We start from the raw sequence: 26440 nt of genomic DNA, 5'->3' as shown, positions 1-26440 counted from the left end.
TAGGCTTTATGGATTGCTTTAAAGTGCGCTTTCAGAAAAACATAACATGGAAAGAAATTAAAAGACCCACACTATCATTTTAGCTTTCACAAACCGTTACATGATCCTCATTTTGCAGAGCTAGGGGAGAATAAAAAAACAGCCTTTTAGACCTTGGAAACAGGTAAGTACATTAGACAGCTGGGCCCATGAATTGATTCCATTTTCAGTAATGGCTGTGCTTAGCTCTCAAGCACCAACAGGGAACTGAAATTATCTCCAAAGGGTGCAAATTCAAACTTTTTGCTGACACTCAAGAAGAGAGTAGAGGGAGCTGGACACTGACAGGCAGTTACTCAACACAGTTGTTTTACTCCCTGCTTAACAGTTGTGATTTTCAAAATATGACACATCAGTGAAGAACAGTTAAGAGCAAAAATAGAAGCTCCAAGTTGTTTATTTTGGAAAACAAAATTTCTCAGAATATGTGTTATTTAGGGATTTTTTCAAAACTGGCTCAGTGATCCTGATTTTGTTTTGTAAGTGCCCCAGATTTGCATTAGCTGGGGTTACTCAAGCAGAATCTCTTAACCAGATGTGTATGTTGCAATTGTACATATATAAAAGTGTGCATGGATAAAATACCAGCTTATTAAAACTGCCAGCATATCATTGATACATATAATGAAGTGACGTTTTGTGTAATTTTAAGTATCAATAAGCCCTTTCAGTTTTTCAAGTCATAGTTAAGAATATAGTTTTCGGAAGGCACATGTGGAGTAAAAAACAAATCACCTAGGAAAAGAAAACCCCAATGTTTGCTAAGCAAAGTGAATTAATACCCAAGCTGTGTGAGTGATTTCAGAAATATCAGTGAAGTGGTAAATTTGATGCTGCTTTGACAGTCTGATTCTGTATACTGAACCACAGTGTTAAAGAACAGTTACATTCCCACAGTCATTGCCCATAGGAATACATGCCTTACCCTTTACTTAATTTCATTCTGAAAAAGTCTGCAAGTAACAGGTCTATGGTTTTTTTTTTTTCAATCTGTTACCCTGACCTTGTAACAACAGGCATACACAGGCACCTGAAAATACTCTTTACAATTCAGCTAAGGTAATGATGTCTGGGGTTTGGTTTCTTTCTGTTTTTAATGTATGCAAAGAAAGTTACATAGCAGTTTCTGTTACTCAGGTGAGAACTGAGGAAGAGCTCTATGATAGAACTGTTAGCCTGCTAGTTATGCTAGAACTCATTAGCCCCTTGGAATAAAAATCATCCAGTCCAATCACCAGGAGGGGACTGCTTCGTTGGATGAGAGTCTAATGCACTTCTGAATGCTATTCCATCTCCCTCTCCTACCATCCAGCCCTCCTCACTCTGACACCTGCTACATACATGCACTCTCCTTGCTTAGTTCCCTCATGAGTTGCCTGTCCCATCAGCTGCCTGCTTAAGGAATTTGGAGATCACAGCCTTGCCATTAGGTGCACTTTTCCCCAATAACTTTACAATTTTTACAATACCTTTACAATTTTTAAACAGTGGTCAGTAAAATACCTTGCTGATACAACAGGAGCTATCTTTCTTTGTTGACACTAACACTGGGATGTGGCCATCATAATGAACAGGTTACTTCAGGTCACACAGCTGTAGGCAGACACCCTGAACCGTATCAGGAGTTCTATATGTAAGGACTGTACAAATGGAGCAATAATATCTATATAAAACATATATCCACTCCTATGCCGTTGTTTATTCAAGTATACAGAAATGAAATGTATTCACAATTGATATGAGGAGGTGTAGGTTTCTTCACTCAAGCCAGTGGATCAGGCACTACTTGAAGGATTATACCGATATGTAAGGTGAAATGGCATTGCTCATTTTAAATTATTCCTACTGTCACTGAAAAAACAGGAGCTGTTTCAAGATGATTTGGCCTGAACCTTACTGTAATTGGTCTTAGCCTCTTTAAAGGAAGAATTGAGTCCTCTACAGAAGAAGAAGAAAGAGAAAAATCCCATCAGAGAAAGCTGTGCTGTGAATCTAGTGTCAGTAAACACCATACAGCTGCAGAGTACGGCTGCCATACATTGCCGCTTTGAGTCAGCCAGCAGTGTGTGCTAAATGCACACTGATTTAGGGCCTGATCGTTAAAATTACTCTACAAATTCAGCTGCCAGATTTCTACTTGTAGGTGATATATAGAATGTCTATGTGAAACAACCAGTTAAGAGGCAGAACTAAATGGCAATGTTAAGTGCACGGGTAAAAGAATAGACAGTAATAAAATAATGCACAAGAGCCTGCTCCAAATTCAGTGGGGTTCCTCTGATTTCAGTGACCTTTGCAATGAGCCTCAAGACCACAAGTTATTAAAATATAGAACTTAATCAAGTAATTCTGCTTTCTTGCTGATTTGATCTGCTTTATCCTCTCCATTTCTACATAATGAGGAACCAAGCAATAGAATTCCTATTAGTTTGCTATTAAAAGGAAATCTAAGCCTTATATTTTGTTGCTAAAGACGTAAGGATCTAAAGACGTAATTTCCTATGCCACTTCTGCTGATTGACCTAAATATCTTTCTTACTTTTCAGATCTTTGGTCAGGCAAATTGATTTCTACACTTTCCTCTGCAATAAGGCCCTCACAGAGAAGCACTTAGTCACGCAGTCCCTGTACATGGTATCATTCTTTAAACATTCCCCATGTGCTTGTGTAGGGACATCAGAAAATTGAGAGAACTGGTATCAAGTTTAGTTACTTGATTTATCTGGACGTACCTAAACTTGCACTGAAACAGTGTATGTGTATAACATAACTACCATGAAGGAAAATAATTTCCTTTTTGGTGTGCTATTTCTCTTTTCCAAACTGCATCATCCGTACAGGTATATTTAATCCACAAAGTGTACTGAAAGATATTTTCAGCTCTTGTAACGATGAGAACATAACAGATTTCACTGTATGTGGTCTTCATTATCAAAAAATGCTTGAGGCATACAGTAAGACAATATAAAACCTATCAGTCTTCAATAATTTCTTCAATAATATGTCTATTCCCTCTTCTACCCCTTCTTTAACCAGTATTTTCTTTGGGCGCAGACACTATCTCACTCTACATATCTACCACACTGGAATTGTGATCTCAGTTGCAGATGCATAGATGTTAATGTAATAAAATAACAATAATGTAATAAGATAAGAATAAAGGCTGCTGATTCATATTGCTGACTCTATTTGTAAATATAAGATCCAATTAATCGTGATCCAGTGATACATCAGTGAGATTTTTTGCAGTGTAGATTTAGTTTCTACAGCATCTACATCCTCATTACAAATTTAAAAGTGATGGATATTAAGTTGTCACAGTGATAGGCACTGTGTAAACACTCAGAGCAGAATGGAATAGTTCGGGACCTGGACCAGGAAATTAATTACCTTCATTTGTTAAAATGTGCTGTAGTAAAAACAACTCCAAGAAACATTAGACCCACAGAGAAAAGCCTTACATCTTCTGGAAGGACCGGTACATGGTAGTTTCTTCATACTAGCATCAAATTTTAATAATCCTGCACCAACTCTGATCCAGCCACTGATATGATGCTTTTCTTCTATTAATTTCTTCCCTGTTCTCTTGTCCTAGCCTCTAGTCTCATTCACCTTGTACAGTACGTCCCTTTCTGTGTTGCATTGTTATCTCAGCTGTCTGAGTTCTGTATATGCACAGCCATTCTTCAAGTGTTAATGATACATTTTTTTCTGATGCAAAATACTCTTCAATATGAACTGGCTTTAAAACAGACAGCAAAAGTGTAGCTGTCACTGAGTGCTTAAAGCTCTCACAGAGAATACCCAGTCACTTTAGCAAAATATTCTTGCAGTTTATGTAGGTTCGGACTTACCAGAAGCATCTTTTCCCATCTAAGCCCTTCAAATATAATGGAGATATAATATTACCCAAGAGATCCTGTATGAAGAGACACACTTAATATTGAAAATAGCTGCAGTTATGACTCTGCTTTTCAGAGAGGGGAAATCCTTGCTGGTACAAGAAAGGCCTTTTTCAAAAAACATTAACAGTGCTGTTATACCCACAAGATCTGTTTCTATTTGAAGACGACCACAACACAATGAGTTCATTCCAAAACTCCATTTTTGATACCTCTGCAGCATTACTAGGGGACGCACACAATGGCCAATGTCCAAAAACCTCAACCTCTGCTTGAACTTTCGGTCCTTCATTCTGACAGTTGCTAGCAATAACAATCACTTCTAAGATACAGTGTTAGAAACAGGTTCCTGGTTTAAGAATATGAGTGATCAAAGATCCATGCTTTTAAAAATAGAAATTTCCTAAGCAGATAGGCAGTTGCTTCAGACTGAATAATTCGAAACCTTAGTAAACCTTATGTGCCCTAACAAAAAATAGAGAACGTTAGTGATGTATTCTGTTCATCATGTATATCTGTATTAACATATTTTTCTAAGAAGGATATTAGGTAACATGAATTTTACTAACAAAAATGATGAATAAAAATCAAGCATTTTGAGAGACACTGCTATGCATCACTGGCACGTAATTCAATGTTATGATGGATTGCTGGTTTTCATAAAAATTTCAAGACTTTTGAATCAGTAAAGTAATATAGGTGCTCAGCATAATTTATTCTATAAATCAGAATTTAATAGATTAATCCATGCAGATTTATAAATCACATCAGGATATTCCCTCCCAAGCAGAGCTTGCTCTTTATCTATTTTTCTTCATGGATTCTGAAACAAAACCTTATGAGCTTACATCTCCAAATGATGTGTTAACCATCCAGGGTTTTTCCAGAAAGCACTGCAAGATCACAAGAGCAAAATGTGCAGTCTAGATGAACTTGGCAAGCTCTTTCGTGAGCCTACAGAGACTGGAACAAGGGCAAATATTAATGTAGTTCACACACCCTTAAAGAATGCACAGTCAGAAGTTCATCTACAGTTGGGAATCAACACTCAAACCCTAAGCAGTGAAGTCATCATCAGAAACAAGCTCCTTATAGATTTGTAAACAATTATTCATTTCTTCTGTCTCTCAAGTTTCCTTGTTTCTTAAAGGATTTTCTTAAATATTTTTCTGTAGGAGAAAAATAAAAAAAGCAATTCATTTACTTTGCACCAACAAGCTCTGCCAAAAAGAGCTATGGTGAAGTATGTCACATGGTGCGCTGGCCTCGTTTCACCAATTTGTTAAACCCAAGATAAAAATGAAGCCACATTCAAGTACATTCAAAAGAGACAAGGACAACTGACAGCAGACCTTCTGCACAAGTACCACTGGGAGACACTCTTAGGCCAGGTATAATGGACATTAAGCCTGGCAGAGATCAGTCTCCTGTTTAATGTTAGTTGCTGCAGTGATTTTATGACATTCAGCCTCTCAGCAGGAACTAACAGAAGCCTTAACTAAGCCTTTTCTCTACTGGTATAGTTCTAGCATTCATTTCTGCATCTTAATATCAACCAGAAAATGATCAACAATCCTGAATTTCCTTGGCATTTAACAGACTCCTGACTGAAAACAGCACCCCAAGCCGTCCCTGTTTAACCCCAAAAGGCTCTGCAACAGAAACTGCATCAAACATGAACTGCATCAAACTCTACCTCTCAAAGAACAAAAGCAACACTATATTTCACAGGATATCTGCACAAGCATATTACTTAATCTTTAGAGACCTGAAAAACATTCTTGCTGACTTCTACATCCTTTACAGATATTTTAACTCCAGGTTACTGACTGTGCTGATTACAGTATTTGAGGTAACACACTGACCTGTGAGACTTCAATTGTACTGTATATTTGAGGAAATAGTGTGGGGCTTAGAAGCATATGTTGCTGTGATTATTGTGGAGAAAATAATCAAATATCCTTAAAAATTAAACATGGTAACTTTCCTAGACAAATTCTGTAAGACTGAATTTGAGAAGCTCCACACAGCTCTATACCTTGATAATGTTATGTAAAAATATTAGATCCTAAAGGACCAATACTTAAAGACAAGTTTACTCTAATTAATGGAAATATTTTTTTAAATTCTGGCCAAATAATGACCAACAGTAAAAACCAATGGAAATTTTAAGACATTTTTAATAATGGATATTAATACACATACTCTGCTACAAATCTCCTTCCCACTCTCCTTTAAGTGTCTGATTTTGAACATTTCCTCATATGAAATTATATTCAGTACAATAGAAATGGGAAAGAGGACACCAGGCATGTACCTTTCAGGTGGCCAAAAGAAGGTGGGGACCAGCAGCAAACCAAAAAACACCCACTGGTAAAACCAGGCTTAATATTCAAGCAAGTTTTTACTAGCACCATTTAATTTAAACTGGAATCCTTCTTAATTACAGGAGAATTTCCTTGAGACTTCTTACATGGCCCTATTATGAGAACGAACATGAGCTATTCTGGCAAACACTTTTTCATTGTTGGAGTGCTATCATGAGGATGCATCTATCTCCAACATATGAGTTACAATCCAGATGGCAGCATGGGGAAATCCAGCTATTACTTGAAACATCCAAAAGTTCTCATCTATCCCTCCCTTTATGCCCTTGTGAGCTAAACAACAAACTCTGCTCTGTTCATCTCATCCCAAAACAAGTAGCTCATAATCAAGCAAAGAAAAAGAAAAAAAAAAAAAAGAAAAAAAATATAGTATCATTTACTTTGCTATTGTCTTTAATTAAATGTATTCCACTCTGGTGCTGGCACTCACCTTTTGCTATGCAAATTTCAAGGCTAACTTCTATTCAGAGAACAACAAGTGTACACTTGAGAATGAGTTGGCATCTTTTCAGTCCTACTTGTGTTAAGTGCACTCTCAGGTGTTTATGTTATCCTTCACAAAAGCTGCTTCCTTTTCCAATTAGAATAATTAGAGAACTGTCAGGAAGAAAATGCTTTGTTTCTTTTTATCCACAATAGAGCATGTAAGACTGTATTTAATTCTGAAAATTAAAGTCCATAACTTCCTGCACCAGACAGCCTCAGTGCATGTATTAGACTGGTCTTTTTATTTAGGAGACATTCCTATGTTGCTGCCAGCTCAAGTTCATACATCTCCAGAAGATCACTGACCCTGTTGGTGCTGCTGCAGTTCTACACAGCAGGGCATTTCAGGGATTGTATCTTGACATCTTTAAAAGAGAGGGGAGATCGCTCTTTTTCCAGATGGCCCAAAACTAGCCCCTAAAACTGAAAATATTTTGGTTTTGTGCCAAGTATTGTGATCAGTTCCAAATCAACCTGGAGGGTTTGGGACTGTTTTTGAACCAGTAGAGAGAAAGACAATCACTCTAATTGTACAGCATGATACAAGTCTGTTCACAGACCCCTGCTCATTCACTCTGTCATGAATACGAGAGGAATTTCTATGTATTATTAGTATCCAGAAAAGAAGATTAGTTGCTCCCTGAACAGACTTAATTTCCAGGGAGAGAAAAGCTTAGGAACACAGTAGCTTTGCCTACCTCACAGTAAGTTCAACATACTTAAATATGTCTTTAGGCATGATCTATGCAGAAAAAAGAATGACAGAAAATTGAAAGAAGAACAACAACAACAAAAAAATGGTTCCTCTTTGCAGGGTTCCCTCCTAGTACCTGTAAGGACGATTTAGAAATGGGAGTCTTCATACTGCCTTCAAACTGCACTCCTTGTGAAAATACAGCTGAGCATGCAATTGTAAACAGGAGTAAGGACGGAATCAGTTCAAATAAATTTTAATTACTTTCTCTATTCACTGCTTATTCATAGACTTCCATTGTGAAAAAAGAGATTCACCTGTTACAAACTGTAAGTAGTTGTTTATGCATGTAGAACAGTTTCTTCCAGTCCAGCCAACCACGTCTAATTTTGATCCAAAGTCTCAGTGCTATCTGCATACTCCAACCTATTTCAACCTTTATAGTTGACTCAAATCCACATCTATAAAGACAGCACATTGTCACAGTTTGCATGATGAAAAAATAAAGGCTATGTAACAAAGTACACAAAAATACAATTGTTCTGGTAAGCGATTTTCCCCTGAAAAATAGAGCAGACAAAATGTAAAACAGAGTAAAACAGACCAGGATCATTTTCTCTCCCCAAGATTGCTGAAAAATGTCACTTTGTTCAACTTAAGAATTATCCACAGATTCACCTGGAATTTGCATTCAATTAAAGATTTTGACAGGAAAATAAAATTAGATTTATATCACTGACAGAAATACAGCAGTCCTGCATTTTGCACAATAGTTTGGTGTTCGTCCAAGTTCAACTTTAATTTTTACCTAAATAGAGAAGACCTGAAAGTAAGGCTCCCACTTGTCGGAAAGAAAAAAGACTGAACTTTGACTTCCCACATCCCTTGTGAGTGTTCTTAAGACAGAACTAGGAAGGAAAAGACACCATATCCATTGTATCCTTGCATCTTACCCCTAGTGCAGTCCAACAAATTTTCCCATGTATTACAGGGAAGTTCCACATACCATACTGTTTCCTGTAACAGCAGCAAAGTCTGAGTTTCACTGCACATTGTGCTATTTTCAAAACAGAACCCAAAAGTTTCTACATACACAGTTCTAGTTTGAGCGGCCATGAAGTCATACATGTGTAAAGGGACAGATGAGTCAATCCAATCCTTGAAGGGATTGCTGGAACTGACTGAGCTATGTCAAAAACACCGGGTCCAAGTACAGATTTACCAGCATTCCCCATGGTACCTGACTGTCATTCCCTGTTGCAGTTCCAAAAGCCCCAAACTGTGGCTTTGGGCAAAGCCTGGGAGAGTATGTTTCATCCCATTTGGTGTTATGCCTGTCCTACGCTGCAATGTAGACATGTCCCCCTATTTGGTTTCAGCACAGAGATTCATGTCCCTGTAAAATAATATGACATAAGATAGAGGGACCTGAGTGTCCCCATTGCCATCAGGGCTAAGGTAAGGATTTAAAGTATAATACCACAAGTGTTCGAAGAAATGAAACTGAGACCCTGTCAGGTAATGAAACTCAGAAAAATCCTCAGCACATAAAAATTGCTTTCACAAACATCCAAGCCCACTAAATAAAATAAAAATCTGAAATGAAACAGGAGACTCTGGAATGACCTTGAGAGCTGCAATCTTCAATTCTGTCAGACAGCTAGAGCAGCAAATCCCAGAAATGTGATCTATATGTGGAAACTGTCCCATCTGCAAAGAATGTCAGCAGGAGGGTCCCCAAAAGAGGCAACATGAGTCTTTATCTGTCAAACACCTTGCATTATTCTTATATATGAGCTAAAAGCCATGTAGCATACTACAAGCCGGAAATGCTGCTAAAGGGACCTCCTGACATGATGAATCTCTTCAAGGGGGCAGTAGGGCATCATTACAGTGATATCAAAGCTGGACAAATAGTAATTCATAATAAGTCAGAATCCTCACCTCCTTTACCTAAGGCACTATACCATTGCTTGTACTACTCTAATGAGTTTAGCTCTAGTTGTGTCAAAGTGCACTTTTTGACTGGTACATCTCCTTTCTGCCTTTCCCCCTAGAGCAAAAATTTTTCTACCACCCCAGGTGACTGTTAGTGCCTTTAATGCTGTTGAGTAAATTTCTGTGCTGAACACATGCACAACTATTTTTTAACAGCTTAAGGACTTTTCACAGTTTTCAAGTAGGACTGAAATGCAACCCATAATTTCCCTGTGATCTTCTGCAGACATTCAAATTGATGTGAAAAGAGTACCAACACACTGGAAAGTCAGAACCAAGGTATATACACTGTTTTGCTGGTATAAATGTAGTGCGCAAAGTATAGGAGGGTAGCTGAGATTCAGGTCTGGTAATGAAAACTTTTTAGTAAATGCCTGAACTTGAGGCCTCTTGAGCTGTCCATGTAATACTTACTTAAGCATTTGTAGTGTCCCAAAATTTAGGCAATCATAACAGCTTTAGGTGACAAACACTTTCTCCCTTCCAACAAACATAGAGGTACTTAACTTAGCAGAATCTTGTTGTATTATCTGCACAAGTAGGGAAATCATTTCATAAAACCAGTATAAAGCAAAAGTGACCCATGAGCTTACATTACAAGGAAGGCTGTGATGGTGGATATCCCTGGCTTTGATTTTTCTCATGATGAGGAAAGTGATGGTTGATTTCATTTCAGAATTAAAGTGTAATAAAATTGCTGTAAGAGAATAACTCAAGCCATCACTATTACATGTTCCAATGGTTTTAAAAGAGCATGGGCCTAATTCTGGTCTCATTTATAGCAGTCATAATAACTAGCCTATAGTCTACTTGGTATTGTTTTCGTATTCTGTCAGTATGACTCCAGAGTTACACCATTGACTTGTGTAGCATTACCACGAGTACACACTTGTAACAAGATGAGACATAGCTGTGGTAGATTTGTAAAAACAGTTTCATCCTGCATATGTATAATTCTGCATCTGAATCCACAGCATTCACTGTAAGAGTTCAAAAATATCTAAAGGTGATGCTTCTTTCATATCATGTTTTTGTAACATGAAGCTGCTTTACTTGCATTTGGGTATTATTCTTAATATACGTGCAGGCAAATACTTTAATGATTTCACACATCAGACCATGAATGAATATTATCTCAAGTATATAATTATGAACAGCAGTATGGATTTATAGAATGGACATATGAATTATAGAATCATAATACTGAACATAAAAAGTTCTTGCAGAGGGAAATAATTCTTATAAATTTACTGTAGCTGCTGCTTTTCCAACCTGTCTGTCCATCCCTTTCAAGATGATTGAAATAAGCACGAGATCTAGTTCATGGCACCAAGAGTTTTAGTGGCACTAATTATCTAAAATTTCAGAAGTTATAAAAACTTTTGAAAATGGTAACACTTCATGTTTCTCTTCACATTGCCACACCATAAGAATCAAAAAATATTGCCACTTTTTCAGACCAAGGTCCATCCAGCCCACACTGTCTTCAAGTTTCCCATAATGGATAATCACAGTAAACCATAAGATTAGGATGCGTATAGATTATATTCTCCCAGTTTCAGCAGCAAACATTGATGGACTTTCTAAGCTGAATACCACCTTTAGATTAATTCTTTAAAGACCTAAGGATGGACTTATTCTTTAGTTATGTATTATGGTTTTAGTATTACATCAACATTGCAATTGAATTTTTTCTGTGAATTTTGACCTGGAGTCAAGAGACCATCTGAGAATCTAAGCTTTCATCAGACTAATTATATGACTCATTCATACAGCTTACCTTTAGTTTAACACAGTGAGTCTCAGTTGTCTCCCTCTGTAGGCAATGGAAAGGGGAAAAAACCTCCAGAGACAGACTCAGAATAGTAAGTTTAGCTTCTGTTCTGACTCTTGCTGTGGTATTAGCTTTTGTGGATTGCTTGGAGATAAATAGGAACAGTGTGCAAGAATCCCCTTCTGAAGAAATCTCTTTTCCATCATCCTCTCTCCCAGAAGAAGAAAAACAAAAAGATAAACCCTGTTTTTAAAGAAATGTCCCATACTTTTCAAACTAGCTTCATAATTTTTTCTTGATTGTATGGGGCTGACAGTACAAGCTCTCATGATTTATTCTGCTTGCATATGATCTATCTCAGTCTTTACTTTCTCTCATTCTGATTTTTCTTCTTGTTGTGAATGACTGATAAAATGTAAAGGTGTGCAGCAACTGCCTATAAATAAAATTCATTGGTTTATCATCCCACTTTAAAGTACTCTGGGGTGCAGGATTGTATCATTCCAGGGCAATGGCCTTTATAACGAATATTCCCAGAGCTTAAGGGTATTGATATATAGCCAACAGAACTCACCTTAAAACATGATACAAAGTATTATATGCATAGTATGTTGTGGCAATATATTTAGGAATACATATTTTTCTTTGGTGGCATGCATGTAACGCTGTGCCAAAACTTTAAGTAGGAAATTAAGAGTCAGCTAGAAAGCTTATGAAAATAACTTCATTTTCTAATGAAAAAGCTATGAAACACACTCCCCAGAAAAACTGAGGAAAATCCTCAAAGTCCTGGAATTAATTAGGACTCTTTGTGAAACACGAACTTTCAGAAAATTTTAGTTTCAAGAAGGCCTTTTTTCTTTCTTCCTTTTTCTCAAAGACACCTTACATATATAGAAAAGAGATTAGAATACCCTATTGGGAAGCCTACCCTGTCAACCCTCATCACCTGTGCAATAGTTTCTTGACATAGAATCACTTGACACCTTAAACAGCTGCAAAAAATTGTGGAATTTCAGTTACTAGGGAAAAAAAAATTATTTCATGTTAAACTTGGGAGAGGAAGGAGGAGGAGGTAACAAAAGAAATCACTATTACCAGTTTATCTGATGGGTCATGGGTAACGTACCAAGTGGAAGGAGTGAGTTCATTTGTGAAACTAACGGATGTACATAGAGTTGGCACATTTTGTCTTTCCCATCAGTTCTGCCCTATGAAGTTCCAGAGAAGACATTGTGTCTTCTTTACAGATGGGTCTTGTCACAACACCTTTCTGAGCCAAAGTACTATTTGGTGGGCCGATGAAGGGCAATGAGGGTAATCTGGCTCAGGAGCACTACTAAGGGCAGAGAAAGAATTACCAATTTCCTGGAAAATAGTTTTTGTTTCTTTCACTCTCAGTTTTCACTCAGTTTTTTTGCAGCCCAGCCAACAAGGATTTCAACACTATCAGTGAAACATACCCTGCTTTTCTAGAGTATGTATCCCATCTGCCTACATACAGTTAGGAAATGTCATTCCCAACAGTCCTGAAAGATCATAAATCATAGTTCTACTATTCTCACATTCACATTTGACTAATGATCTGTGCACTGAGATATTCCATGCTAATGAGTAGATGGCACAGACCAGACTCTTCTCATGATATTGTAGCTGAAACATATTTGCTCTAGTCAGTCCAAATTTACACTCTAGTCTGCATGGCTACATTCCTCTAGAATTAAACCAGAATTGCCTTATTAAAAGAAAATACACTTATGCTGGAAAAATACAATCTATCACCGAAGTGCTATAGGAGTGAGACCAACAGGGACATTCCTGAGAAAAGTTCCATATTAAACTGGATTCCCAACTTGATCCCTGAAGTAAGACCCACTTAAAACCACCAGTTTATTATGATTCACATATTAACCAATTCAGCATTAGATTTTATGCACAACAGGGTATCTCCCCTTATTTTACAAGACCCTTTGTTGAGAAAGGGAGTAAAAAGAACTTCAACACCAAATTCTTTAAGCCCCCAGCACTTTATCTTTAGCATGGGATTGACAGTAAACAGAGGAAAGAAGTTAAGAGATGAATTTCTCAGCAATTTAACTGCCAAATATTTGGTGCCCCAGGGCTAACTTTGTACTATGGACAGGCTCATTTTCCTCCAAAACTACAGTTCTGTGGAATGTTTCTGTGTGATAAAATATGAATGCAGGTAAAAACTCTGCTGGCAAACCTCTATTGGAAAAACAGTACCAGAACTGAAATATGCAGTTCTCTGATTTTAACTCTTGTGATTCTCATGTCTTTACCTTTGTTGGCAGTATCTTGCCCTGTACATACAAGCCATTCCATGTTCTAACAACACTATATTCCTGAAATTTTAGGAACTAAACCCCTAAAATTCTCACATCCTGAGAAAACCCTAAAACTCTCACATCCTGAGAAAAGCAAGTGGAATAGAAGATGACTTTTAGTAATAAAATTCAGGTAATCACTTATTTTTCTGGTACACAGTATCACTCACAACAAGGAGCCAAGAATTAATAGTCTTTTTTAAGACCTACATACACCCTCCCATTCTGAAGCCAGTGAGAATAAACTTAACATGGAGCCCTACAGCTACACAGAAGTCCTACAACTTCTTTGAGTTGTGTTCAAAAATCACTTCAAATAGCAATAGAATTACTTGTCTCAGTTATTATCAGATCCCTTAGAAGTAGCCTATGGACCACTGTGGTCTATAAAACAGAAATGGAAGACCACTTATCTGAAGTTATGTGTAATTTTCATTTGTTACTGGGAAGCTGACTAGTTTCTCCAGTACCTAAATTACTTGCCATGTTGAACTCTAGTGTCTAGTCTCTGGCCCAGAATACCAAAAAAATGTGTTCAGAGCTGCCATGAGCCAGCCAATCAGTCCTGCAACTGCAAACAATTTTCTTTACCTAGTAGAAATAAATCTGGTCCATCAGTATGGACCAGTTCCTAGTTCCTCCAGTTGTCACTTACAGAAGTTGATGTGTAAACATACAGACAAGCTATGAAGAAAACTGGGTCCTGCCTCTGCCAAAAATGAGATCTTGGAAAACAGAAGACCACTGAGAAACACCCCCAGTTTGTTTTTCTTTCCTTTCCTAAAAATATGTTTCTCCCTCATTTACTTGACATTGCGTTCACCTAAGCGATTCTATGGAAAGCCTGTGGGTGGTGTTTCTTTCTTCTGACCCCTTAATTATGCATCATATATGGGAATGTTCAGTATTATCAAAGGTAAGAGGTTTTTTTCCTTTACCTTCCCAGAAAGCAGGCATCCTCCCTGTGCTAAGGATAGAAAACGGTAAATCAAAACCATACTAAATCTTTATGAAACTGGAAACAGTTGTGCTGCATAGAGAATCCGGTAAAAGAGAAACCATGAACAGCAATGTTTTCTTAAAATCTTCACTTATGTTAATACAATATTTTATATATTGAACACAAGTTAAACAAAAGAATCCTATTGTATAGCTAGGAGGGCTCAAATAATTCCATATCAAAAGTATTGAACTCGAACAAATTCTGAAAAACCTCCCAGTTTTAACTGTAAAAGATGAGATTTTATAACACTTAAGAATAACCATTGATTTTAATGATTAGTAGAACATGTTTTCCTTTCCCTCCTAATTTTCCTGTATTCACTTTTTAAGATGTGTGTCAAACATTCAGCTTGTCAGATTATAGGATAATAAATGGCATACAATAACTGCACAGCACTAAAATTTCATCAAAACTTGGCCAACAGAACTAAAAACATATAAACAAAGGAAACATCAAGGGACAGATCGTAAGAAGAAGCTACTTGGTATAACATTTGAAAACAATAGTGCACTACTAATTTATACCATATGAGAATCCACAGGAAGGGAGAAATAGTGGTGGGAATTAAAAATACATAGACAAGCAACAAAACTGGTATAAGTTTTTGTATATCCTCATGGAATCCTTCAGAAAACATGAGAAGTTGCTGCGTTTCCTGTTTACGTTTTCTCAGATTCAGTGCTTGGATGAGGTACATGTAAATATATCAGTGTACCATCATTATAGACACACATACAGTTTTTAAAGACCTGACTACGCTGGGGCTTTATTAGTAAAATATGAAGTATTGAAGCCAACATGATATGAAAATACACAAAAACTCATTTAAATTTTTTATGCTTGTACCAATAGTAAAATAGTAAAAATGCTCTTAAGCTGCATTTGCCAGTGGTATTTGCAGCAGCTAGTGCAATTCAGCAGCTTATCTGGGTTGCCTTCCAGGTATCAGTTGGAAACATAACACAGTAAGTGGATGTGAAAGTTATCTGTAAGTATTTATGTCTTTAAAATTAAAACTTGAATTTGTGTGGATCTCCCAGGAACTGTTTCTAGTTATTTCGTTTGTCCACATCCTTTAGCAATAATCAACAATTCTTGGATTCATTTCACAGTAGTATGGGAGCACTTTCTACAGGATTTCCTTTTTGTGGGGAGGTGGCTACACTAGCACGTTGTGATAAAGAATCCTTTCGCCCCTTCTCATATTGCTTATTTCTAGTGTTCATCTCCTGAAACTTTATTTCCATCAATGATACCAAGAACAACATAGACAATGCTATTGTCTGTATTTGTACTCTACTACAAAATTCTCTGTCTTAAGATCTCCTTTGGGATTGAAGGGGCCAACAATCTACTAAAAGTTAATAGCATTTGTGAGTCCAATTCCTGTAGGCTGAGATTTATGAAAACACCAAGCCACTAAAAATATATAAGAAACAAAACACAAAGATTTTTGTGCTCTTCTAATATCAACAAATGCAAAAAAATCAAAATATTATTTAAGAATTGAGCAGAATTTTATTTACATAGGGGTTACCAGAAATAAACCCAAAAGATATCATCCTTGTTCACATATTTGCATGTTAACTCTCCCTCCAGCATTTTTTCTAATAAAATTTTAGATGGCTGTGGACAGCTGTCCAGAAAAATAAGAGCAGTAAAGTAGAACTGAGGGGCAAAAAAAATCTCTGTTCAGAAGGTCTCAAGATTCTGCTGATGCAAAGACCCTTCTACCTATCCGTAATGAGCCAAAGGTTGTTGAATCCCCTCCGAACCTGTTGGCCAAATGCTCACAAGTTCTTAGGATAGTTGTTCTATTCTTGTGAAAAGGAGAGGCATTAAAAAAAAAAAACAGTGGAAGGTAACTGTCAGTATGTCTATTTTACATCCTTTCAAAATTTATATCATGCAGAATGTAGAATTTTCTCTTAGTTTCCAAAAATATCCTTAAGTCACAACTTTACAGTCACCGTTGTCAGTGGAACAACTGTGGAATTTTCTTCACAAACCTGAATGCACACTTTCCTAAATATTTCTCTCCACAATAGTAACGCCATTGAGATTGCATAATTATCTCTATCGTGCTGAGACAAATAACCTAACCAGAGCACTAACCTGAAATGGAAGATCTTGTAGATTCTATTTTTGGTTTCATAACTTGATAAAGTTTTTAGACTTGTTAGAACTAAATATAGTTGAAAGATCTTGTTAGAGATTTACCCAGAGTTCCCACTTAAGAACTTAAAATTCAGGACAGTTGTCTATATCTCTCTATACTTCAATTTCCCTGTAGAAGTAGGACAGCAACACAGACCTCACAAGTGCTTTGTAAAGGGTCAGCATTAGAGGCTGCAAGACAGACATATGTCACGATGAAAATTATATAAATATTGAGAAAAGCCTTGTTCACCTAAATCTTTTTAAGGACAATTACAAAGCCATTGAGTAATGCAAACACTTTAGCTTAACAGTGAAGTGTTGGTTCAGAAAATAAAATTGCAGATGATATAGTAATTTTTTTAAACATCCATTCATTTCTTAATTCAAGCATTTTGATTATCTCTCATCGGGTGTTTCAGCTTTTCCTATTTCCTGTCAGACATAATGACAGCATTACTTTCTGTTTTGCTTCCTCCATTGTCAGAGAAAGTCCTAATGCCTTAAATCAGTTTGACCAGAGTTAATTCAGATTTCTGCTGCTGCTTACTGAGTATTCCATGTGTTAATGTTTATGTTAGCAGTTTTTTATAGAGTACTGCAAAGGGATGCTAACTTTTTTGTGCCATTATGGTAAAGATAACCTGCATAAACCTGGCCTTTGTTATGTAATGCTATTAATAATTTTGGTAAACTCATTCCCCAATGCTGCAGCTAAACTCAGTTTCAAAATCTGAAGGATAGACTACAGGGCAGAATGTCTGACAACTCTGTTTCCATTCAACTTGACTCATGTGGTAAATCCCTCAGTCTAATTTGCAGCAAAGATGCCAAAACCAACAGGCCACTGGAAGCTAGATAAGTTAGTTCTTGCTTACCTGACCAATGTTCTTCATCCTCTCTTATAAGTTTCTTTCAAGTGCTGGACTCCATCAGCAGGTAGATAGCTGAGCTGGTTTAACCTTTGACAGATAAAGAAAATGCAAAGTAAGTGTCAGAAATATCAACCTTCTACATAAATTCTATCTTGGTCTCTCCTCCGCTGCAGTTCAGTTTTGCTCCTGTCTTCTTCAGGACCAACCTTCTTATTAAGAACATAAGACCCCCCTAGCCTACATCCTTCAACAGCAGTTTACTCAAACCTCAGGGAACGAACTGAAACCTTCCTGAGGCTCCTTCTTCTACAGCAATAATTATCCTTCTTCTGGCCCTTTACAAACCATTTCTTAAAATACACAAACTTCACACCATGATAAATCTTATCTTTTTTCAATATTATAGGTGTAGCAAGTATCTGTCTTAAAAAGCTTTACCCTTAAAAGTTAAAGCTTTAACTTTAACTAACAGTATAAGGTTATTTTTGCCTAATGATCACTTTGCCTGTGCTTTCTTTGTAAAATTTCAAGTCTTTATAATTGTATTAGGAGATAAACATGATAGATATGTTCAAAAATAAAGAAACCCCCCCCATAATACTGGAATTTATAAGTGATGAAAAACAGAGTTTATCTTAAAGTTTTCAGGTTTTTGGATTTAAAGCTTGTAAAAATGTGGGGTATCTCAATTTTCCATTGCAATTAATGGTTAGAATTGTCTCAGGTGTTTTCAGATTGAGTTAACTGGAAAGCAAAAACATACAATAAATGAAAGTGAGTGAAAGCAAAGCCACCAAAGATCTTTCTGTGCTGCAAGAAGTGTTACAAACCAGCAGAGAGCAATCACTCACAAATTCCACTGAAGACCACTGAACCCTTCAGCCACAAAAATATGACTAAGCAGAACAGTTCAACTTCAGTTTTCATTGCCAGCATTCACTCACTGCATGAGATAGATACCCAGTAAATATGAAGTGCTCAAGAGTCAAACTGGATGATGGAGCTGCAGTTGTCAGGCCTTTTTCACACAGTCCCTGGAAGACAAAGTGAATCATGGCTGGCTTAGATCAGCAGGAAAAGACTGGATTATAGGCCATTTCCTCACAGTCCAAGATGAATACCAGCCTCTGGCATTTGGTCTGGCTGGGACTCTGATGCTTGTAATTAATTAAACTAATTTGTTCACAGCAAGCCTCCGGCCCTGCACCAGTGAAGTGAAGAGGAAGTAGGAGACACAATGAGATGCCTTCTGTTTTCACACTCAGGTGAGATGTTCCTTTTTAATGACAGAAGCTCAATTTAGTTCCATTTTTTCCCCTTTCTTGTGAAAGATCCTAATTTTTCCAACACATCCTAGGAAAAACTCTTTAATTCAAAGGACTATTTCACTCTTTCTTCAGAGCAACTTCTCAGGAAGGAGAAAAACATGCAGAAGTAGCTTCAGTAAATAAGGATAACTCAATAAACGAAAATCAGTGTTTATTTAGAACCAGTACCAAGGTGGAGGATGAATGCTCAAAACCTCAGGGAAGATTCCAGCTGAATAAAAGAAAGAAGTCAGCTAGAAAATGCCTACAGATGGTACTCAAGAATAATTTTTTTCAGATCCTACAATTGTATATTCAATAGCACTAGCAATTTTTTGTTGTGGACCATAACATATGAGCCAGTTCATGGCATTTTTTCCAGGCAGTCTTAGCAAAGAGGTGGACTGCACAGATAATTTCTGGCATTTATCACATAGCACAAAAGTAAAATAATACTTACAAAAAGTTTCCAATAATTTTAAATATATATATGTGCACACACATTAAAATCAAAGCTGTGAATCTTGGATATATTGAAGAAAGAACTATAGTATCATGTAAGTCATTCAGCAACGTCAAGATCGCTCATTCCTGCTGTCAGCTTTGACAAAACTCACACTACAGGTTAAGACCAGGCAATTTATCAAAGAAGTGCCTATCAGAAAATCATTATGATGGGGTCAGAAATTTCTCTGCAAACCATCATTATCACTTAGTGCATCAGTCAGCAACTTGAATACCATCTGAACTACCAAACACTCTGATAAGACGATATGGCAGGGTCTTCAACCAGCGGGCCATGGGGGTAGTTCTGAGTTATCGACTTCCTTCCCATCCTCAAATAGTTATGCACCTTCACATTCCCAAGCATTCAGAAGAACCATTGCTCATAACAGATATACTGTATCATTGGCATAAATTTGATACAACACAGAAAATGGAAATAGGAGCTAAAATATTCAGGATCAACATTTATATGCATAGTTGGAAATAAATTTCAGGAATGAGCATTTAATCCCATATTCTTCTATTGTGGCATTAATTAGTGAATGGATGGCAGTTAAGAAATTGCTTCTGCCCATCACTCACTGTTGCTGCTTTTGAAGAAGGAATTGTACTTTTCCTTTTCTGGCAACACTCCTAGACTCTTCCATGCCAATAATTGCCCCTACTGTTTGCTTAGACATTTGACATGGCAATTCCTGCTGTTGACCAGATACAAAGAGATTTACATGTTAATTACTAGAGTGGATGCAGGCAAAAGCCACCCTGCGTGTGATGTAAAAGGCTGCTGTGTTACTGTGGTCAGATTATTTCAAGTAACAGGAATTCACAACGCTTTACCTAAAGATAATTAAGAAAGTCACAGAACACCGGAAAAAAATGTTCACATGAGGGACCACAGATAAACAGCTTTGAATAAAGGGATGGATATAATCTTTACAGACAGATTATATAAGGAATACAAGCACACACACTTCAACCTTTGGAAAAAGAGATAAAATATATTTTAAAAGGAACAAATGCAATTGAATTCGCCTATCCAATTTTCTTTATATAAATTTCTCATAGTATTTCAAGAAGAAAGTAAATACAATTTTCTTCATTTTTTACAGATGGAGAAACAGGAGGCAATATGACTTGCCAAAAAACACACAAGGTCTCAGGAGAGCCTGGAACAAAACTCAGTAGGACTTTCTGGTCTTCTTCAAATTAATAGGAATTTCATGGGTTTAAACAGGTCCAGAATTTCCCCTAGAACATCTGAATCTCATATTCAGGACACCACGATTTTATAATATGCCACAAGATAATCTGCCAGTGAGCTGCTAGCTGGATGTAACGAACCATGCAAAGAAGATTAAGAATTGAATTAATACTCAAGTTTTAATCACACAAGCAGTCACTACTGCTATGTAATGGCAGCAACACAGGGTGATAGGGAGCACAGCTGTAACTGGCAAACAAAAAGCGAACACTTTCTTATTCATAAGTAGATTAGCAAAAAATAAACCACTTAAACATCTAGACTCAGCTTTATGAAGTCAGGCTTTTATTTACATAAATGCTAGATGCTTGCTGGTATGAATTATTTTCATATGGGTTATTTAAATTTGAGGATCTCTAGCATGAAGGGCAAACCATCAGGACAGATGCATTCTGAGGGTCTACTTTTGAACCTGTATATGGTCTACTGATTTGGGATTCACTGAATGCTTAGGTAAATATGACAAGACTAAAGTTTTAAGGGAGAAGTACCAAACAGTTCATTGTTTGATGGTCTCTGTCATATGAAAACCTGACAGTAAAACATTGGTTTAGTCTATTCAGTAAAATGATGGAATCAAGGTCTTCTATAAAGGAAAAAGGCTTTCATTCAACAAAAAGGATTTAAATTTTAAAGTCAGTTTAACATAGAACAGTATCAGCCTTAATATTCATTGCAGTGAAAAGTATCAGATCTTAATTGAAGTATTTTAGAATTGCCTTTTACATATGTACAGAAAAGGTTACAACTTGACCACTTCAAATACACCCCTCACTACAAACATAACCAAGGACCTCCCTTTCAGGGAATGTCAGTATATTTGACCTGAACCTGCAGGTTAGTGTGTATGAGGATGGGAGACAGAGCAATAGTACATTCCTTACTGACTTGTGAGAAAAGGGGTGGAAGAAGAAATAGATCATAACAATAAAGGAAAATCAGCTTTATTTCTGTAAGTGATGTCAAAGAAAGGAAAAAAATAAATACTTTATCAATATTTTCACTGGAGAAGAGAGTATTTCTCTCCATTAAATGAAAGTGATGACAAGCTGTCTCATGGAAGGTGTTTGGGCAATCACATTCACACAGAGTAACAGTTAAGAGCCTAGAAGGCCTGGGAAAATTAAAAAGCCACAATCCCCATCCCAGGCCCAATCCCCGCCACTCTCCTTCAACTGCTTTTACAGCTTCCTTTGTAATCACTCCCTGGACACAGCTGCAGGAGAAAGAATTGGAGGTGAAATGAAACATTTTGTTCTAGGAGTTGAAAAAAAATCTCTTGGTGGTCGTGGATGCCTCAGCCTCTAGATCCAGCCTGAGTGCAGACTAAATATCCTAGGATGCACTAATGCTGCTACATCAAGTGAGATGTGACACATAGCTGTAAAGAATGAGGAAACCTAACTCCAGCAGTGGGAGGTGAAAGTATTTTAGTTTTCTTTCCAGCTCCCTGATTTCATCTTCTCTTTCAAATATTTTTACTATAAAAGAAAGTCCATGTTCCTGCCATGTTCCTGCCAAAAGCCACTTCCAGTAGGAAAGTTTCAACCATTCATGAACATCAAATAAAGCAAATTCTGCACACCTTTGTTCTGTTCTTCCAAAGCCACAATAATTAAATTTTATAAATTTGGAAGGATTGAATTTATAAGTTTATGAATCTGGAGTTTCACCCCATCATATTATAATGTACATCTTTTCATGCTATATAATCCAGCCATTTCAGAATTAAAATGCTCATCATGCTTTATGTAGCAGCAATGGACAGGAATGTGTATCTTTCTTCACTGAGAAGTAATTTTGGAGTTAATTTTACCCTAACTTCCCCTCACAGAAACACAATGCAAAGTGGAAGCAAACCACACACACTAAGGCAGAATTTTGGCCCTCTGTATTCAGAAAGTAAGAGAGTGTTAAAACAATTTTTACAAATGTATATCACCTGTAAATAAGAATGATGTGTTTGGAATTGGTGGTGATGATTCTTATTGGAGGTCAAGGTGCAAGGATCAAGAACAGATACCCTCGTGCAGGAATTAAAATGAATGATCATGCATAACAAAGAATCATTCACAATTCTGTTGAGCTTGACTCATATGAACTGAACCCAAATTCCTTCAGAATAAATAAAATAACTAATAAATAAACTGTAAAAAAAGGATAATTTAGTGATGGAAGGAGTACAGATTCTGCTCTAATATATGGGAAATCACACAAAAAGTTGCATGCTTAGAAAAAGAATGCAGATTAGGCAAACCTTTATGTGCTCTATATTTTTAAATACCAAATTGTTATTAAAATCCTCCACTATTTTGACTGCCCAATTGTCTTTCTTTTTCTGCATCCATAGCCTCTGATTCTTTAGAGGTGACAAAGTAAACATTAAGTTAGTGATAAATCCATTAGGAAATGTCAGTAATCAGTTGAAATAAAAAAATATTTGGAGACATTAATGTTAGTTTTTCCAAATCACTGTTTCATATTATTTAAAGACACTTCAGAAAAATAATTAAATCCTCAGTACTTTTCTGTGAGGAAATGAAGTCTTTAAAAATATAGCCATTAAATCATTACCTATGCTTAACAGAAACAATAAATCAACTTAATGAAACATTAGGCATAAAGTTCTCACATATTTAGGCCTCAATCCACGCAATGTCCATTAACTTTATGCAGAAGACTAGGTCTGCAACTAACAATGGAAATAGTCTCTTATGTTTAGTTACTCAGACTGGGAGGCGTTTGTTAGGTCAAACTCTACAGTTCATTTCATGCCATAAACACATTTTCAACAGATTATGACTTCTGTCAAAAATAACTGTTATCGAAGATGAGGAGTAAGAGTAAAGGAGATTTAAGAGGAAAATAATTTATCCTTGAGATGGGGCAGGATTAGAGAGTTGTTCCAATTTTTCATTCACCATGTTGGCATTCCCATTTCCAGAGGGCAACTATAGCCTGATCAAAGGCACACAGAGGCTCACACGATCTTATTCAGTCTTTTAAAATCAGAGTTCAGACAAGAACCTATTAATACACAGTTGTTTTTTTTTTAAAAAAAAAAAAAAAGAGCAGACACCTCCTTTTCACTTAATTAGGTCATGATTATTCAGCCTTCACGCAAGAAAAATCTTGCAGCAAAGAATTTTCCTTCTATTAACCTCCTCCATTCCTTCCTAGTCGTGCGTTCAAGTTGTATATAGATTGATTGTATTCCTCAATGTCACAAGCTATCTCAGAGACAGGAAAGTTGGCAGGATTAAAAGATGTCTGTGATTAAACTATCTAGAAGAATAATTTATAAGACTACTACATCAGCGTTCATGCTTAGAAGACGAATGCCTGCTGCCACTATATGCCTAGGGTTAGGAAATCATATTATTGAATGCTTGCCCATTATACTGGTTTAAGCTTGCTTTTTCTGGGGCTTCAGAAGATCAACCAGATAGATCAATGATCTAATGAAATAAAACAGTTTATAATTTCTTTTAGGAATGGGTCAAAAATAATTTTGCTTTTTAACCTACTATTTCAGAGTTGAAAAGGCAGCTCTCATTTCCCTTTACAGCTAGTTCTATAAATCCTGTTCTTAACTTTTTGGATTTGAAATGAGAAATACTTTCAAGCAGTGTTTTCACACTGGCCCACTTTTCAAACACTTTGGGGGCGGGGCGGACAGGGCACAGCTAGTCTAACCTTAGAAATGAACAAAGGAGCTTTGCAACTGGTCACTTCCAGCAGAAAAGTAACCTTGGCAATTTTGAAAATAATAGATTATCAGACAGCATGCTGAAAGTCTGTCTATGAAGACAGTCTGAAACAAAACTTTTTACGTTATCACATTTTTTAAGATGATTCAAAGCCCACTAAAGTAAATAGAAAGATTCACATTGATTTTAGGAGGCTTTGAATCATACCTAAAATTGTTCTTTCATTACACTTTCATCCAACACAGTAAAACAAATCCTACAAATCAATATACTTCTATAAACACAGCAGTACAAATACAGATTACAAAAAGTTATAACACGGATAACCAGGATATGTACACATAAGCACAAAAAATACCATTTCTTCCTGGGGTTAATTATCTTTGCACAGTTCAGAAAGGTAATCACCTTAAATTATATTGCTCCAGCTAATGCTTTTTTGAGTAATTCTGACATGTTAAGGTAGGAAATTTATGGATAGCAATTAATGTACGAAATAGTTGCAGCAAAATTAAATCTACTCAACATTTTCAACTTCCTCCAAAACACAACATTTTTTACATGAATAAATATTTTGTCAAAATTGAGAATAAGACTTTTTCCCGATTATCTCTGCAGAAGTCCTGCATTTCTGTATAGAACAATTTGCAAATAGAAATGATCTGTCCTTGTGCTTCAGTTAGCTTTTGGTGGTACTTGTAATCTGCCTCAGGTCAGGTGAGTGTGGATTAAGCTCCTGTAGGCTGAGTTCAATCAAACTGGTTGTAAAGATAAGCAGATGCACCCTCATACATTTTTTTTCTGAGGGGAAGCCTATATGTAGACACTTCTTGTGACCTACATACTAGATACCTTTGTCTGTGTCAGTTTTTTTCATGCTTTTGTTTCTTTAAACATTAAAGTTATCTGTTGAAAATAGAATACTGCCCTAATGGGGGACAACAAATAAACTCGGGGATAAAAAAGCAAAATATCAGTGGGAAGGGAGAGCAGGCATCCAGACAATTTTGAAAATAAAATATACTTTTAATTTGCAAATGTAATATCCTTGGGAATTTCAGCAATCCATTAGGTCAGAGCAGTGCATTTCATCTCCCTTATAAGTGTTCAAATAGCTGTCTCTCTTCTTGCACGCCCTCTTCCAGTTTAACAACATCATCTGCTGCTTACCTTTTCTAACAAAGTGAGGCTCTGCCAACAGGACAAAAATCAAACTGCCATCTCAGATCATGCAAGAAAGAAACCACTGGCAGGAAGTTCTTATGTCCTTGAACTACTGAAATAGTGTAGAAATAAACACTACTCAAATTGCAGCTATTACATGAAAACCTGTTATAAGAAATTGTCCTCTTAAACCAAGACTCAGTACATTGTGATTCTTGGGGTACAAGAGCTATTCTGAAAAGTAATCAAATCACAGTACACAAAATCAAAAAGTGTAAAAAAATCACAGAAGCTGAACTGGAGAAACATTAATAAAATATCACTTTGTTAACAATCATGTCATGCAGAGCTATGATCATCATGCTGCAGTGGTCTTTTTCTAACAGTTCCTTCATTAACAATGTTATTGCAGAAGGAGGAAAGAGCTTTGTTTACACTGACTTTTAAATTGGCATTTTAGTGTTTAAATTTGATTTTAAAAATTGTTTTTGACAGTCTCAGTAGGTACACATGGATTCTCAAACCATATCTAAACCCCACATCTAAACTCCAGAAACAATTTCCCAAAGCTAGTTTCAATATAGCAGAGCCAAATCTCTTAACAAGAGTCTACAAAGTAGTGGCCAGAGTTAGCTATACATTATACTTAATTAACCATATGATGACCCCAGTCTGGTCTTTTCCACAATGATTGGTCAAATATATTCACAATCATTTCAGCTGGCACTTAGCTGAATAGTTCCTTAACTTGATATGAATCCACATGCAAAGGCAAAATGTTTTACCCAGGTAAACTACAGTGTTGGGTGCTATGAAGTGTTTATCATT

At 36.5% G+C, this 26440-nt stretch overlaps 1 long non-coding RNA gene across 1 annotated transcript in view; it reads right to left on the bottom strand.

The window, feature by feature from the left end:
• Nucleotides 1-26440, bottom strand: part of LOC135314198 (uncharacterized) — a 188796-nt gene that overhangs the window by 64551 nt on the left and 97805 nt on the right. Inside the window, exon 2 of the long non-coding RNA XR_010373646.1 lies at nt 17667-17750. This is a non-coding gene — a long non-coding RNA (uncharacterized LOC135314198). The remainder of the gene's footprint in view (nt 1-17666; nt 17751-26440) is intronic.

Source organism: Phalacrocorax carbo, chromosome 7, assembly GCF_963921805.1.
Source record: "Phalacrocorax carbo chromosome 7, bPhaCar2.1, whole genome shotgun sequence".
NCBI lineage: Eukaryota > Metazoa > Chordata > Aves > Suliformes > Phalacrocoracidae > Phalacrocorax > Phalacrocorax carbo.
The sequence above is the reverse complement of the archived record's forward strand: the minus strand, read 5'-3'. Positions and strand labels throughout refer to the sequence as shown.